Source organism: Octodon degus, unplaced genomic scaffold, assembly GCF_000260255.1.
Source record: "Octodon degus isolate 3935 unplaced genomic scaffold, OctDeg1.0 scaffold00174, whole genome shotgun sequence".
Classification (NCBI taxonomy): domain Eukaryota; kingdom Metazoa; phylum Chordata; class Mammalia; order Rodentia; family Octodontidae; genus Octodon; species Octodon degus.
This window is the reverse complement of record NW_004524750.1, coordinates 3,146,672-3,153,482: the sequence shown is the minus strand read 5'-3', so window position 1 is coordinate 3,153,482 and position 6,811 is coordinate 3,146,672.

The window sequence follows — 6,811 nt, the reverse complement described above, 5'->3', positions numbered from 1 at the left end:
TTCTGTGTTAGTGACCTCTGCATTTGTTACAGGTGGGCTTGGGTTCTGAGGTTGCATTTTGTTCCTTCTCCTCATTTTGTGTAGCACTGTCTTCTGTCCTTTGTTGTAGATCTTTGCTTTAGCTATAACCTTCGCACGTACTGAAGTTCAGGTGCAGCTCTACAATGTTTGGACTTATCCAGCTGCGTCTGGTTTGGGTCTGGCTGCTGTGCTCAGCTCCTTCCCCCTGCTGCCCTTGAGGGTGAATCTGTTGTGCCCCTGTGGCGAGAGGTTCTGCTCCTGGACTAGCTGGTTGGATCTATCCTCTACACTCTCTGCAGGGATTGTAACTGCAGGATTACACCCTAGGTGTGTATGCCAGGCCTGAGCTGTGCCTGGAGAGGGCAAGGTGTAGTAGGGGGAAGAGGAAGCTCTCCCACCCACTCACCATACCTGGGCTAGGACTGCATCCACTTGGCTCTGTTTTGGCACCATCAGAAGTGGTTAAAAAGTACTTGGAAGGCAAAACCAACTTTCTCTCACTTCATTTTAAGTTGGAGATGGATACCTGATATTTGATGGCATAATCTTTCTCCATTCGAGTTCAACATTCATAGCAAACAAAGTCATCAGTTCTCTTTCACTAATAAAATGGTGAGAGCAGTTTTATAAGACAAGAAAAATGAACTAAAAGCAATAGGTTAAGTTGAAAGTAAAGATGGCTATGAACATAGCATGCAACCTTTGGACATTTAGAGAAATGCACACACAGGTCTGCTGGGCAGGGAGTTTGCACTTTGGCATGGTGTGTGTCTAACTTGGGGTGCTCTGCCAGTTAAATAAACACACAAAGACTTAAACGCACAATATATTTGTTAACATTTTTCAGGTCTCAGACCTAAAGTGATACCACTGAGAGTAATGGCATTTAATAGTTGTATACTGTGTCCATTCCTCCGGAGAATCTGGCTGCCTGGCTCTGTACTTCCAAAACAATGTGTACAGAATGCTTGGTTGCTGTAGCTCAAAGATATCAAAGAAGGGAATTTTCTTTTTAGTTAATCAATTAATTAAGCATGTGGTGTCACTATGCAGGTCTGACTCATTGTGATTCTCCTGTCTTGGTCTCCCCAACACCACGATGCCATGTTTCGGCGGCTGGCACAGCATGCAGTACTGGGGATCCAACCTGGGGTCTTCGAGCTTGCCAGGCAGGTACATAGACTGCCATGCTATCTCCCCAGCCCCAAGAAAGGAAATTTTCTTTAAAGACACTCTAATCTTGGGCTGGGATCTGATTTAAATTGAAAACTTTGCTCATTAACTTTTACCTGAGTTGTTTACTTGGTTATAGCCCCCGAGGAAACACTGTGGCCATCAAGAGAGGAGAGAAAGATATACTGTAATTCAGAAGTACATTCTAAGTATAATTCTTCTAAGTATCACACAATCATCACATTTTTTTGAATGCTTGATATAACTTGTGTGAAGAAAAATTATCAGATTTGCCCTTGGGGCAGATGCCTCCTTGCTGTTACTGCCTTCTTGTGTGAAGGTACAAATCTCTTTATGGCTACTTTACAATGCATTCTACCTCTGCTCTGCATGGCTGGCCACCTAAATGTCTCAGCTGATTTCTGTCATTAGGGCATAGGAAACTGAGGGCCAAGGAATGAGTGGTCATTCCTAAATGTGACTGAGTTTCCTGGTGACCAATCCACTTTAGTTTTAGCTTTGTTTAGTTTACTACATAGCTGGTATTGTGCTGATAAACCTGCAATACAGAAGAAAAAGATGAAAAAATAAGAGCTTATCTGAAAACAATGGCTAGCCTAAATCGTGACCTGCACTAACGGGCAGAACTGAAAAGTCTGGATTTTCCTTGAAACAGACACAGCCAACTCTAATCTTTATGATGAAGTTTAGCTTATTGTGCAGCAGGCGGTGATCTGTTTTATGCTTTTTTGTATATATCTGCTGTGCATATTCATTACAACTATTGTGGAGGGTGGCACATGCACATAATGCTTATTAATTCTTTTATAATTCTGTATGTTGCATTTTCTCTTTCTCCTTCATCTCCAGTTGCACCTTCCGTTTGTATCTAGTTCATTTCATATTGTCTGTCTTTTATCTTGCAAAGCAGGAATCTTGAGAAGATATCTTGCTACTAATTTTATGAAATGTTTATAAAATATCTGAAAAACTCTAATATCAATATTGCTTTTCAAAGGTAGCTTAAACGTGTCAAGTAGAATTAAATTGCATGCTCAAAGTTTAAATTCTACTCAAATTGTGAATAAATAATTAGAAACTGAAGGTCAACTTTACCCCTGAGTTTTTCAGTTGCCAACAGACATTGGCAGTTGCATTTGTTTTGGATATGAGAGAATGAAAAATTACAATGGACAAGTTAAATAGGAAGGAAAACTTTATCCAAGGCAATTGCAGTAGGGAGCAGAATTTAGGCTGCTGAAACAAAATACTGGATTGTTAAGCATGGGAGTAAGTTAGCTCAGACGTCTGAGGGGTTTGGGTGGAGGAGGTGGGTGCATGTGGCTGCGCCCTCGCTGCTTGCTAATGGACACTAACGAAATGCAGCTCCAGCTCGTTCTCCTGTTGAAACTGGGGCAGAAAAAGCTTTGCCTAACTCATGGTTACATCTCTGAGGGTGGCTCCCAGGGGCTGCAGAAAGATAGATACATAGTTACATTCTCTTAATGAATAGAGGGATTTGTTCTAATAGTGTTTGTAAATAGGATATCATGTCTGCATCTTGTACAGCAATTAACCACTAGGAAGAATGTATGCAATGTGGTAATTATTGAAACTGTCCTACTGATTTGGTTTGAAACTGTCTCATTGCTATTTGTTTCTCAATAAAATTATGGAAAAAATGGAAGAACAAAAAAAGTTTCTCCATCATTATTATTTTATTTTAATGGCTATTAGGACGATATACCTCTTACCACCATTTTATATTAATTGGTGTTTTATTTAACCTGAGCTTCTGAACAGCATATGCTTATACCTTGTATTTCTAATTTACTCTCACATTTTTTAATTATTGTGCTTATATTACTTACATTTAAATCAATTATTAATGTAGTTAAAATAAAATCTAATAAAAATCTTCTGCCAAGGATAAAAAAAAGAAAGAAAGAAAGAAAGAAAGAAAGAAAGACACTTGGCCTGCAAAACTGGTGCAAAGCTTGGGGAATATTTACATCTCAAAGAGACAGAGAGCGAATTTACAATGGAAAGACTTCCGAAGTTAGTGTCCCAAGGAAAAAAGGGGCTAGAGCATGTAGTCAGGAAAAAAATCTGCCTAAAATTTAGTCAAGCTAAGGGGGAACATTATAGCCATCTTAGTCAAATGATAAAACAGAAATGGATACATGCTCCCTTTGTTTTTCACTAACAGTGGCTGGAAGGGAATCGCACGGTACCCGTTTTCACTTCTACAAAATCATCTTTCAATTCCTGTAATAGGATATGTGTCATTGGCTGTACTTGACCAAATAGTGCCTTGTTTACATAGTAAAACGCAGTGTCCACAGCCATAAAGTGGGTAGAAGAGTTCTCACGTGATGAGTCCTTGCTGCGAGTAATTGAAACTGTATTTAAAGCTGACATTACAGGCTGCGTTCTCCAGTGGCTCCCAGAAGTGCAGATGGGTTCTCTGATGCTATTAGCAATCACTGGTCATTTGGCAGCATTCCAGGAAACTCCCCCTGAGATTAGGCGCTTATCTCTGTCCACCCTACCAGTAGAATTAAGTTCCAAGTTTGCTGACTTTTGAGGAAAAAAAAAAAAAAAAGCTTTTCTGGAACAGCTAATAAGACACATAAAGAGTTTTGGGTTTTTTTCCCCTGGAACTCAGGCCCTTGTGCTTGCCAGGGAAGCGCTTATTTCACTGAGCCATCTCCCTAGCCCCATAAAGAGGTTTATTTGGCAGAATATTAAAAGTGTATTCCAGAGGAAGAGAGCTTGGGCCCTCAAGAAGAAGTGGTGCCTTTTGTTATACACAGCTGAACTAGGTAAAAAACATTATAGTTGGTCAGACAAGGTCAGACCTGAGGGCAGGGGGTGGGGGCGGTGGATAGAGAGGGTGAAACCCTGCTACACCTGTGGTTGGGAGCTAAACATGTGGATAGGCCTCAAGATAAAAAAAAAGTGGCCAGGCCTCCTTGTTTTTCTGAGGGATAAACAATAAATTAACCTTATATCAGTCATCCCACTGGGTGGCCCAAGCCCTGGGTTCTTCCCTTCCTAAAAGGATCCTCATTGTTCGCATGTAAACGTACTACATGACCTACTTCCCCCTGGGATCCCTATTACCTGGGCAGCTAACTTTGTCATCTTATTGGCTGAGCATAATGTTGTCTCACGTTGGTTTTATGCTTGTGAATTCTGTATCCGCCTTGTGATTTAGCTCTGTAAACCTTGCTGTATAAAGTGAGGCCCACCGTAACACATTTTAGGCTTAGGTTCTCATTCTGCCTCTGTCTCTGTCTCTGTCTCTGTCTCTTTGTCTCTCTGTCTCTCTGTCTCTCTGTCTCAGTATTTCCTACTCTTAACCTACATGATTCCTTAGATTGCATTTATTGGCTTGGGGACCACACAAACTGCGTATCTGACATCTAGGAGGTTGGGAGTTACATTTATTTCCCCCACTTCATTTTGATCCAGAGTTTGGTTTATTTATGAGTCTTGGTGGTACCCCCCAAAAGAGTAATGTAGGCTAAGTTTTCCTATAAGGATTCCTACTGTCCAGTCAGGTCATCCATCGGTGGGCTACTTTGGAATGCAAACCATCTCCATGTGCTTAAAGCTGAGATCTGCTGTCCACTGACGTCGCTCCCTTTCGGATGATGATCTGTGTGTGGAAAGGCAACTTACAGGGCAAATACACAGGCCTGGGTCCTAGTTTGCAGGCTTATTGTGTTGTTGAGACACCTGTGAGTGAGTGTGTGTGTGTGTGTGTGTGTGTGTGTGCGTGTGTTTCCTGGAAGAAGTAAAGGCTGACTAATTTCCTGTGTCCTGAAGTTTCTGCTTTTCTTTTTTTCTCTGTTTTTCTTAAAAATACAATTCTAAATCCTGATTTCCTTTGCCTGCTTTCTACTTGTCCTTGTTTGCCGTCTCCAAGCTCACTCCTCCCTTCCTCAGTGACTCCATTCACTTGTTCTTAAGCAATTCAGGAGGCCTGAGGATCCACCTTCTTCCAACTGCTTCAGGGTGAGGTGTGGCTTCCTCTGCCAGGAAGGAAACACTTTACCCTACTGATCTAAAGGAGACAAAGGAAGTGGGTTTCATTGTGGGATGAGCCATCACGCTTTGATAGTCTGGAAAAGTCATGAAAATGTGCATGCTATTGACGCTTACGCCTGATTTCACAACGTTTAAAACCAGGAGCTAAAATTTAAAAGTAGAATATTGATGAATAGGAGTCCAAAATTGCAAAAGTGAGAAAAAATTAGGTACCGTTTTCCATAAGCCTTTTGTCTTTAATATGAATCTCTGTTCATGCCGAAGCATAATCCAAGTAGAGTGGTGGAGTTCGAGCACACGTGGACGCGGCTCCACTCGGGCGGAGCACCAGTTTCCTGCACTGAGCTGGCCCTGTGGCCAAGGAGCACACTAGGCGAAGATGCCTGTGTCTCCTGACCGTGCGCTCCCACGGTGGTGAGCGGCTGCACAGCTCGGAGCTCACATCGGCACCTAGACCTGAGGCTTTGTGTAGCGGCTGAATCCAGATAACGCAAAAATAGACAGCTCAATCATCCCACCAAGGTAAGAAAAGCTTAGAAGGCAGCACATTTATAACACCATTCTTATATTTTAGGCACATCTATGCTAGAACCTTAATCTTTTTTTTTTTTTTTTTTTCACTACTGGGGATTGAACTCAGGACCTTGCACTTGCCAGGCAAGCACTTATTCTACTCATTCTACTTATTCTACTGATTCTGGTTCCCAGAAGCTTAATTTTTAATTAAGGGGCACTTTGGAAATGCGTTATAATGATGTAATGAGAATACTAAGAGGAGCTGAGGACAGAGTTTGGAAGCGCTAACACAGCGATGGCGCACCTCGCAGGGCCTGCAGGGACGCACACAGCTGGCTGTGGCGCTCACGCCTCCCCGCACTCAGCACGCCTGGGCCAGAAGGCCAGACGGGGGCTGCTCAGGGCTGTCGGCTAGATGGCACAGATGACGCTGGGTGTTACCAGCATCGGCTGCGAGAGGGCTTGGAGCCTCTTTTGCATGTCTAGCATAGCACACTGGCTGACTCCTGTCCTCTGGAGTCCAACGGTCTTGGGAGGCTCGCTGCTCACCACAAGTGTAGGCTCCTTTAGAGGCACGCCGTCCTGACTCGGTCCTGGCTGACTGGAGGGAAGGGGCTGCGATACTGGCTTCTCTTCACAGCAGTTGTCTTTCTCAGCTTTGACTTCTAAACTGTGATTGTTGAACAACTGCACAGTCCTCAAGTGGGAACAATGAGCTGTAATCTTAATTATTATCATCTTTTAAAACTAGAATGACCGCCGAGCAGCTACCTCTTGCATTAATCATAGTCAGCATTAGTAGCAGCAATCCGTGTCCTCTTTTCCATGCTGGGAGGTGATAGCCTACCATCATCCTGACGTGCCACTCAGGTTGTCTTTTGGGAGACATCTGATTACAGACAGCTAACTGAGATAGAAATGAACATCTGGTTGGAAGGTACTGGGCTCCAAGGAAGCCAGCAGAAAGTCTAAAGGTTCCACAACTGTGCCTAGAAGCACATCTAAAATAGACCAAGCTCCAAGATAAAGGTGCGGTGCCCAGGTG